At 43.4% G+C, this 10486-nt stretch overlaps 1 protein-coding gene across 1 annotated transcript in view; it reads left to right on the forward strand.

The window, feature by feature from the left end:
- The first annotated feature begins 530 nt into the window (after positions 1-530).
- Positions 531-10486, forward strand: part of TEC (tec protein tyrosine kinase) — a 136923-nt gene continuing 126967 nt past the window's right edge. Inside the window, exon 1 of the mRNA XM_011973053.1 lies at positions 531-643. The gene's annotated coding sequence lies outside the window, so the exon portion shown is untranslated. The remainder of the gene's footprint in view (positions 644-10486) is intronic.

Genomic DNA, 10486 nt, shown 5'->3' on the forward strand with positions numbered 1-10486 from the left:
ACTCTTCAGCAAGTTTAATGTTAACACATTAATAGTACACGTGACCCTCTAAGTGTATCAGATATGCACTGCTGCCTCGGGTTTCACAGGAAAACCACTTACTCTTTTGGTAAAACAGGCTGCATGGCTCCACTGCCCCGCGTCACCCGCCTGGCCTCCCACTACTTAGCGGAAGGGGAGGTGAGGTACCTAATTCCCACAGGCGCCTAGTCTTCCACAGGTGGCACTGCTCGGGGCTCTCCTGGCTGGGGGCGTTCGAGCCTCGAGGGGCGGTTCTCCTGGGATGGGAAGCCTGGGGCTAGGGAGGCTCAACACCGCCCCCAGAAACCTAAGGGACGCTCCCTGAAACTCACCAGGACGCACTTCCGACCCATTCCGGTCACTTGCCTTGCAATCGCCGCAGGGCTGCGCAAACCTGCCACCCAGGGCCCAAGTGACAGGGGCGGGGCGATCGAGGACTGGGCGGGCCTGCACGATCAGGGGCGGGGTCGGGCGTCCACTGGGCAAGCAATCGGGGCGGGACGATCAGGGGGCGGGGCGGGGCGCTTTGCTCTGGACTCTGGGGCGCTAGGCTCCGGACTTCGCGGCACAGACTGCGCCCCGCAGTCTCCCCAGGTTCGCGCAGCCGCCGCGCTTCAGCCAGGTAAGGGCACCGCGGGCCGGCTGGGGCAGCCCTGGGAGTGTGGTACTTCGGGCGGGGACGGGTGGGGACGGGAATGAGCGCGGCAAGAGGTGGCTTCCACACGCCCCTCGAGGAACGGAAACGGGGAAGGATTTTCTCCCCTCCGTGCCACAGTGAGCGCGGGAGCGCCGTGTCTAGGTCTCCTTTTTCGGTCCGGGAAGGAGGGACAGGTGCGCACCGTGGCGCAGCCTCCCCTTCCTGCCGGCGGTCGACTCTCCACCTCACCAACTCCTGCACTGACTTCTCCTAAGGAACACCCGCCCCTTTTTCCTGAAGTTCCAGGCCCAAGGCCGCCCCGCAGCAAGTCCAGCGTTGGGGTCACGTCCCAGCGGCGGGCAGGGCTGCTGCCTCCTCTCGGGTTGGGCGGCGGCTCGATATTGATTGAAATTTGGCAGTATCGGCCAAGATGTTCCGCAGTTGCACGTGTCCGAGTGCCGCACCCAGTCAAGTTCACGTTTTCTTCCCCACCCCATCCCCAATCCCCTGCCCACCTCGCTCCGGGAAGTTGTGTTTCAATATTGAAAACAGGTGCCCTGCAAAGATATGTACTTCTTGGAAAAACTAGTGCCTTGACCTGGGAGTGTGCACTTTCCTAATTTTCTTTAATCCTAAATTTCTTGTGGATTTTATTTTATTTTCCCGTGGACGTGTAACATGGTGTTGTCTACCACGTTTGGAAACAATCTCATCCATTGCTATTCTTTGGAAACTGGAATATTTGATTCGAAAGATTGATCTTAATGTTAACTTGGAACAACAGGATGGCTGGTGGCTAAGTGGATTTGAAGATTATCCAAAACAGTTATAAGTTTTGCGTGTATTCCTTGTAGTTTTCCAGTGAATGCTCATTTTCCTCTTGGGAAATTCTAAGAATTTACTCACTTCTAGATTATTCTCTACTAAAGAGCTGGGGAGAAACAAACCAGCGGATCTCCCAAATAAAGTTTGGGGTATAACAGTTTTAGATCTTGACACTGGTAGCTGCTTACTCTGCAATAATCACCTGGAGTAAGGGATATTATGATTTATTTCTAAGGGGAAAATAGAAGTCTGGGTAACTTTCACATTATGTATTTGAAAGTATTTTTTGGTTTAGTTACATTTTCAATGTTTACGAAAGACTTCCACTTTCCTCATACTCCAGTTAATCTGATCCATATATTACACTCTTGCCAACGCAGATACTGTGGTGTGTTTATGTTAATGATCTTGACTCTTCTCACAAGAGTGTATACATTCTGGTCTGTGAAACTGTATAGGCCAAGTGTTGTAAACTCATGCAGTCAGCGCTCTACTCTAGTTGGCAATACCTTTGCCCCACATAGGTCCAACTAGAATTTTCACATCTTCCCAAATAGGAAAGGATGTAGAATATTAATGTATGCTCTAGCATTTTCAACCTACTTTATTCTTTATCAAGATAATCATGTTTTCTCAGCAGCTAGTTACTCAAGGGCAGGAGCTATGTTTTACCAAACCATGGAAAATAAAGCTCAGAGAATGGCAGCCTTTGCTTCCTTAAGTTGATCCTTGACAGGAAGGTTGGAAGGGTTGTGAGCAGGGTCTGGCCTACTTCTATGCTTGGGGAAGAATTACTGGCCTCTCTGCCTTCCTCCGGGCATCCAGAGTGCTGGGAGACTGGGCTTTGGGCCTCCAGCCACACCTCTGCCTACAGGTTCCTCCCGGTTGACCAGGTTGGTGCCTCTCCTCCCTACCCCAGCTCTTCCAGCTCCTTAGCTTCCACCCCACCCCTCCCAGATTCTCACCCCTAGAAGAATCACCATATTGTTCAGGGCAGGTGTACTTGGTCTGCAGAGTCAGCATGAGTGTTGGTCTTCAGCATGGTGCTGGTTCCCCGTAGATGCTCTTTAGATGTCTGTTGCTTCAGAGCCTTTATTATGCTCCCTTCTTGTCCAGTCTACAGCAGGCAAAGTGGAGTTACTGAAGTCAAACCCAGATCAACTGTCTTGGGGGCCAGCTGCCTTGGTTGGACTAATTATGATCATAAATTGGGCATTCAAGTCTGTTGGAAAAGAGTGAAATTGGCTCATGGTCACTGGCAATTGTAAAATTATCCTGTATGATGTGGTTATGCTATTATAAAAGGTTTGTGGAAAAATAAGAAACAACCCAGAGGGGAGGGGCTTAGTAGTCACCTCCACCTCCAAACACGCCTCTGCTTGGGCTTGCTTTATTGTCAGTACCCCAGCTCAACCAATTCTTCTGGGATTGGATTGTAACAATTAATTTCCCCACTATGTTTGACTGCTCAGAGCTGAGATGACCACAGCTAATGTAGTCTAGACGTAGAAAATTACATATTCTTTTGTTTAGAGAAACAAGGATGGGCTTTTTCAAAACAGATTGTTATTAGGAAAACAAAGAAAAAGCAAACAAATGTAAAAATGTGTGGGCACAGAAGCCAAAGTTTGTTTTGTTATGGTTTATAAACTTCTGTCCAAGTTACATTTCTCCCTTTCCAGAAACAACCATTTGTAATTCTTTGGCATTTGTTGCTTGTAGTTGATACTTCTTGAATTTTTCAATTTTAAGCATTATCTGTTGACTTCCCACTGTGGAAGATGATGAGTTGGCTCTCTTTTTCCCTCCAACCCCCAACACAAGTACAACTTCCCTATTTTCCCATTCTTACAGTCGTTAAAACAGAATATTGAATAATGGTTAGATCAAAATTCACAGCTAAGCCAAGCATAACTTTTTTTTTTTTTTTTTTTTTGAGATGGAATTTCGCTCTTGTTGCCCAGGCTGGAGTACAATGGCACGATCTTGGCTTACCACAACCTCTGCCTTCTGGGTTCAAACAATTCTGCCCCAACTTCATGAGTAGCTGGGATTACAGGCATGCGCCACCACACCCAACTAATTTTTGTATTTTTAGTAGAAATGGGGTTTCTCCATGTTAATCAGGCTGGTCTCAAACTCGTGACCTCAGGTAATCCACTCACCTTGGGCTCCCAAAGTGCTGGGATTACAGGCGTGACTAAGCGTTAACTTTTTATTTTTCTTGGAGTTAATAATGGATTTGTTTGTTTATTTTATTTATTTTGTGCTCTTCATTGATTAAACCCACAGCTCTTGGCCAGTTTTCCAAATTCTCCCTCAATTGACCAGGTATTTTGTCAATTTCGTTTTCCTGATGAAGCTGTTCCTGAGCCTACTGGCTTGCTATAATCCAGACTGGGTGCCTTCGGTACTTCGGCACACTTGTCACTCCAAGGGCTCCCTTTGTTATCACTCTGGAGATTCTCATCATTTGTCTCTTGTGTTGGATCTCCTGGTACCTGTAGCACATGTCTTCCTCAGTCTTAGTTGACTCCCTTCTTTTGGCAGAGCCCATCCTAAAGGAGCTTTCTGGAGTAGGATGCCTAGAGGTCTACTTTTCTGAGACTGTAGATGCCTGAAAATATCTGTTTTCCACTGACAATTGATAGTTTGGCTGAGTGTAGATTTCTAAGATGGCAATTTTGAAGGCCTTGTTCTATTGACTCTCACTTTGTGGTATTGCTGTTGAGAAATTTAGAACTGTACTGATTCCTCAGCTTTTTCTTGTAATCTGTGTACAGATTACAATTTTCTGGGTCCTCTCTGGAAGTTTATAGAATTTTCTCTTGGCATCCGGAGTCCAGAAATTTCACGACGCTGTGCCTAGATTTGGGTCTGTTTTCATCCATTCTGTTGGGCTCTTTGAATCTGGAACCTTTCATTCTTCAGTTTGGGAAGTTTTCTTAAATTATCTCATTGGTAGCCAGGCGTGGTGGCTCATGCCTATAATCCCAGCACTTTGGGAGGCCAAAGCAGGCAGATCACCTGAGGTCAGGAGTTTGAGACCAGTCTGGACAACATGGTGAAACCCCGTCTCTACTAAAAATACAAAAATTAGCCGGGCATGGTGGCTCACACCTGTAATCCCAGCTACTCAGGAGGCTGAAGCAGAAGAATCACTTGAACCCGGGAGGCAGAGGTTGCAGTGTGCTGAGATCGAGTCACTGTACTCCAACCTGGGCAAGAGTGAGACTGTGTCTCAAAAAAAATACACACACACACACACACACACACACACATATATATATATCTCATTGGTAATTTTTTCCCGCTCTATTTTTTGTGTCTATGAGGAACTCATATTGTTTAGATATTGGCTATTTTGGACTGGGCCAAAGATAAGTTTTTCATGACTGTAATCATGACTATTTAAAATCAAAATCTCTATTTTTTTGGTTGCCTGAATATATACATATGTATCTGTATGTGTGTGGTTTGTGTGTCTATTTCTTTCTGGTTTTTGTTTTATAGTGTCAGTGTCTTCTCTTTTCTCCCTGAGAAGCTTAATGATTTTTTGGAGCAACTTTTTTTCCTTCCTGCACAGATTCAATTTCCCTAGCGGCTTTTGTCTTTTCATTTGTTTCGGTTTCTTATCTTTCATGTTAGAGGTTTTCCTTGTGTAACTAATGCCTTTGGTTATCTGCTTATACTTGAGAGGGGGATTAAAAAGCAGAAGATCTGGGGTTCAGGCAGGGTGGCTCATGCCTGTAATCCCAGCACTTTGGGAGGCCGAGGTGGGCGGATCACTTGAGGTCAGGAGTTTGAGACCAGCCTGGTCAACATGGTGAAACCCTCGTCTCTACTAAAAATAAAAAAATTAGCCAGGCACAGTGGCATGTGCCTGTAATCCCAGCTACTCAGCAGGCTGAGGCAGGAGAATCGCTTGAACCTGAGAGGATGAGGTTGTAGTGATCCGACATGGTGCCACTGCACTCCAGCCTGATGACACAGGGAGACTCTGTCCCAAAAAAAAAAAAACAAAAAATGCTGAAGATGTGGATGAGCTTGTTGACCGGGGAATTCATGGTAGGGGGATCTGGCTGGGCTTTTATTTGGGGAACCTCTGTTGTCATTACCTCTTAGGCTGGTGAGAGTCCTCAGAGAAGGCTTTTCCAGTCTTGCCCCCAGAGATTGACGGAGAGCCTGGTTGCCAGTAATTTGGGAACTAAGTGGAGAAGAAGACTGGAAGTCTCAGCATCCAGTAAGCAGATGTGCATATAACCCTTCTACGCTGTTTGTGTACAGACTCCCTGAAGGGTGAAGGAGTAGGGAGGAAACTCCAGGTTTTTTGCTGGGGTAGAGAAGGGGCAGTCACTTAACTGCTTGGAGTGGCCAAAGGGATCTGTGAGATCCAGCTTTTTAAAAAGACTTTAAAAAGTCACTAATTTTTTAGCCCACCCCTCTTTTTATAGAGGGTTCAATTGCCTTTAATTATTTAACCTTTTGGAGATTCCATGGTGTAAATCAGATTATTTCTTGGCTTCTGTTTATTCCACCAAAATGTTTTTGCTATTGTCTCTCCACTCATTCTCTCCATCCTTGCTGATTTATACATGAAATAAAAAAAATTCTTTATTGTCATTGTCTTAGGCTTTCAGAAGGAAGAGAAAGTAGAGGTTTTTGTCCAGTCTGCTAATAGTGGCTGGAATATAATTTCTTTACCAATTTCTATCCAGAGACTGGCACCATTCAGTCATAGCAGTGTGTTGCCATTTTCCCCTTCCTCTACCCATTGGAAACATTTTCGGATCAGGCTGGGCTGCTGAGTCCAGTTTGGACCTCAGATGCCTTCATATACAACTCCAAGTGTCCACTACCAATTGATCATAGTGGTCATAGAGGGCAAAACCTGTATCTTAGGTTGGGTGGTACATAGGTTACTGGTCATAGAGCCCTTGTTCCTGTTTCTTTCTTTCTTTTTTTTGGAGGGGAGACAGAGTCTCGCTCTGTCACCCAGGCCGGAGTGCAGTGGCACGAGCTCAGCTCCCAGGTTCAAGTGATTCTCCTGCCTCAGCCTCTAGAGTAGCTGGGCTTACAGGTGTGCGCCACCACACCTGGCTAATTTTTGTGTTTTTAGTAGAGACAGGGTTTCACCATATTGGCCAGCCTGGCCTCGAACTCCTGACCTCATGTGATCTGCCTGCCTTGGCATCCCAAAGTGCTGAGTTTACAGGCGTGTGCCACCGCCTGGCCTATTGTTCCTGTTTCTTGAATTCACTTTGTTTAGGATGACTCTGCCATCTCGACCTCTGAATGTTTTACCTTTCAGTGAAGTGCAGCTTCTGTAAGTCCAATATTATTTTAATCTGAAAGATGGGATTGGTGTCATTGATGGCCATGTGGCCTCAATGGAAATTATCATTATTTCCTTCTGGAGGTCAGTTTATCACACAACTGCCTTACCAGCAGCAGCACCCTTACTTCCCTTTTCCACTTGTGCCCTTCTTGGAATGTGCACCAAGTTCCTGTTTCTGGCTGGGCTGACCTACCCTGCCGTTTGTGGATGATCACAACTTTTCCAACGTTATTTTATCAGTTGAGTCATTCCTCAGGCTCCCTTAATGGCCTGTGAACTTCCAGCATGCTCTCCCAGTTGCTTTGTAACATCAGCATTCTTTATGGTTACACACATGATGACAAGAGTCAATTTCCACAAAAGTAGGAGGATAATTGTTCCTAAGTCATCTTATCTGTGCGGAAAAAGCAAAGCTCTTATCTTCCCATGATGGCAACTATGCATTGGCAATGCAGAAAACAGAAGTGCTGGCGACTGTGACAATGGAGTGAGTGCAGTCATCTCTGGAGGATGACAGGTGGTTTAAAAGGCTTTTTCAGCAGGTACCACTAGGCACCATTGTGAACAAAAGCTTGGCTAGTAGGGATACTGCAGAGCTCATTCCTCACACTGTGCTTCCACAAGCATCCTTCCCTTTTCTAAACAAAGCCTTTGAAGTCATTGGAACCTCCCTTTTCCATGCAGTATAGTTTTTCTCTAATGTGCTACGTCTTCACAGAAGTTCTTTCCTAGGGAAAGCATAGTACCAAGCAAGTACTTAATATACTGAATGACTTTTCTAGATAATTTTGGACACTTTACAGTTAAGAAAAAATGATATTTGAGCCAAGTGTGGTGGCTCATGGCTGTAATTCTAGCACTTTGGAAGGCCGAGGCAGGTGGATCACTTGAGGTCAGGAGTTCAAGACCAGCTTGGCTAATATGATGAAACCCCATCTTTACTAAAAATACAAAAATTAGCCAGGTCTGATGGCACGTGCCTTTAATTCCAGCTACTGGGAGGCTGAGGCAGGAGAATCTCTTGAACTTAGGAAGCAGAGGTTGCAGTTAGCTGAGCTCGCACCACTGCTCTCCAGCCTGGGCAACAGAGCAAGGCTCCGTCTCAAAAAAAAAAAAAAAAAAGATAATTACCCAAGTTGTACCCAACAATCTAAATTCTCTAAATTCTTGATTAGGCTTTCATATCACTTTGTCTATATATGGATTGAAATATAGAGCATTCAATTTAAGTTTTCTTAAGTGTATTGTTTCTTGTATTATTTAGAAATACTCTTCACTAAAAACATTCTTGAAACGACAACATACATTATTATCATTATTTTCCATCCATGTATTTCTTCTTAGCATAGTGTTATGATTATCTTGGTTTTTATGGCTACAAGGAATGGCTTTTGGAGGAGAGAGGGAAGTAAGTATTCATTATGTTATCTCATCAGCTTTATGTTTCTGAAGGAGGAACACTTTTGTTTGGATTTCTACAATATATACTTTTTCCTTTTGTAACTATATGTCATTTGTTTTTCAAGGTTAAAGCTTTTAACCTTGAAATGCTTACAATACAGTATCAAAGTGACAAACTTTAACTTGTCATATACTATATGAGATACTTACAATGCGAAACTCCCTGTCAAGTATCCCACTCTTTTTATTTTTAATTTTGGTGACATTATAATGTGATTTAGTAGGAAAAACCTTTGATTTTTCTTCTCTTATCCTGCGTGGAATTCCAATGATATCTTTTGTTACTATGAAACATCTTATCCTGCGTGAAATGTTCCAATGATATCTTTTGTTCCTTAGAAACTCTTAATGTCCTCGTATACTCCTCAATATTATGTTTCAACCACATGACTGCCCCAAAAATGAAACTGGCTTTTTTTCTTATAAGAGTGATTTAAAGTTTCATTTTTCTGTCAATATGATTTAAGCATGCAATAAAGTTAGTTTTTACCGTTAGGGTTATTTTTGTTTCATAGAAGGCAGTTGATTTCTTCATTTTCCTGCTTGGGTGATAAAAATGCTTGATCCTTTAACCATGCAGGGAAACTGAAAAACAATTTAACTGGGTTTGAATGCTGTCAGACATGTAAATTTAGGTATACATGCTTCTAAATGAGTGTCTTTGTCACATACTTAAACTAGTTATAGAAGCATTGCACGAAATAGTTCTTGTTCATAAGTTCTGGAGTCCTAGCCAGAAGACATTTTTTAGGCTCAGAGCTGTTGGCACACCCTCTTGCTTCCCCCAGGCAAAAGTTTGATCTTTGGGTGCCACCAAGGTTCTCAGACACCTGGTGTGCTCCTTGGACTCTCTTTGCCATCATTAAAAAAAATTGTCATTTTCTAGTGTTTTATATATTCCTTGTTAGAAGACGTAAACAATATTGAAGCTTACGAAGAAGAAATTAAAAATAACCCTGAAACCATTCCAGAGAGAATCTTTGTGAATCCCCTTACCGTCATCTCTATTATCATCTGACTTTTAATAAATCTTCAGCAATGTTCTAGAAAATAATTAAGGAGCATTATGTTACAACTGTTTATGTAACTCCAAATTCTATAATCTTTATTTATACACTGATAGTTACTTTATGACATTGTAATTAGTCCATGCATAATTTTCTTTGGGTAATTCTCTCATGTTAGCATACAGTGGTATTTTGAGCCACTCCCCAGTTGTTGGACATTTAGATTTTTTTTTCTTTTTTTTTGTTTTAGAGACAAGGTCTTGCTCTGTTGCTTAGGTTGGAGCGCAGTGGTGCCATCATCATAACTTACTGCAGCCTCAAACTCCTGGGCTCAAATAGAAGGTTTGAGCTTCAGCCTCTGGCTTCAACCAGAAGCTGCAGATGCATACGACTGCACCCAGCTCATTGAAACAAAAATTAAGTAGCGATGAAGTCTTGCTGTGTTGGCCAGGTTGGTCTCGAACTCCTGGCCTCAAGTGATTCTCCCACCTCGGCCTCCCAAAGTTCTAGGATTACAGGTGTGAGCCACCACACCTGGCTGATTTCTAGCTTCTATTCATCAGTTTTAGAAAGTCATAAAATAACTCACTAGCTATGTGAAGTTTCCATTTTTCTTTTTTGACCTTTTAGAATAACAGTATCTCTGTTATGTGAGGTCAGGAAGAGCCAGAAAGCTTGAGGCCATGTTACATAGCCAGTTATAGGTCAGATAAAACTAGAAGAACCTGACAGGTCATTTGCAGAGGCTGTGTTCTTGTTGGTAATGTGTGCAGCCTCATTTCATCTTATTGGATATCTATAGGAAAAGTTTCCAGGAATCAGTAACAAAACATGGAAGAGTTGTTATGTAACTGTGCAATGACATTTGACCTCAGTACCTGGTCTAAGGTTTATGAAACTTTGTGTGATACGGGAAGGCATCTTATGTCCTCAGGAAATTCCAGCCTTCCTATCCATTGCCCCATTTCTCTACTGCTTGGGTAATGAGGGCTCAGTAAGGTATGCAAGGCAACCAGCAATGTTAGAGAATTTTGCATTAATGTAGTGTCTTGATAAGAACTACAGTGGAGTGAGCTCCTGTTCAGATTTTTCCTTTGACATCTTTTTCTCTCTTTTTCTCTCTTTCTTTCTTTCTTTCTTTCTTTCTTTCTTTCTTTCTTTCTTTCTTTCTTTCTTTCTTTCTTTCTTTCTTTCTTT

Source organism: Mandrillus leucophaeus, unplaced genomic scaffold, assembly GCF_000951045.1.
Source record: "Mandrillus leucophaeus isolate KB7577 unplaced genomic scaffold, Mleu.le_1.0 Scaffold1337, whole genome shotgun sequence".
Lineage (NCBI taxonomy): Eukaryota > Metazoa > Chordata > Mammalia > Primates > Cercopithecidae > Mandrillus > Mandrillus leucophaeus.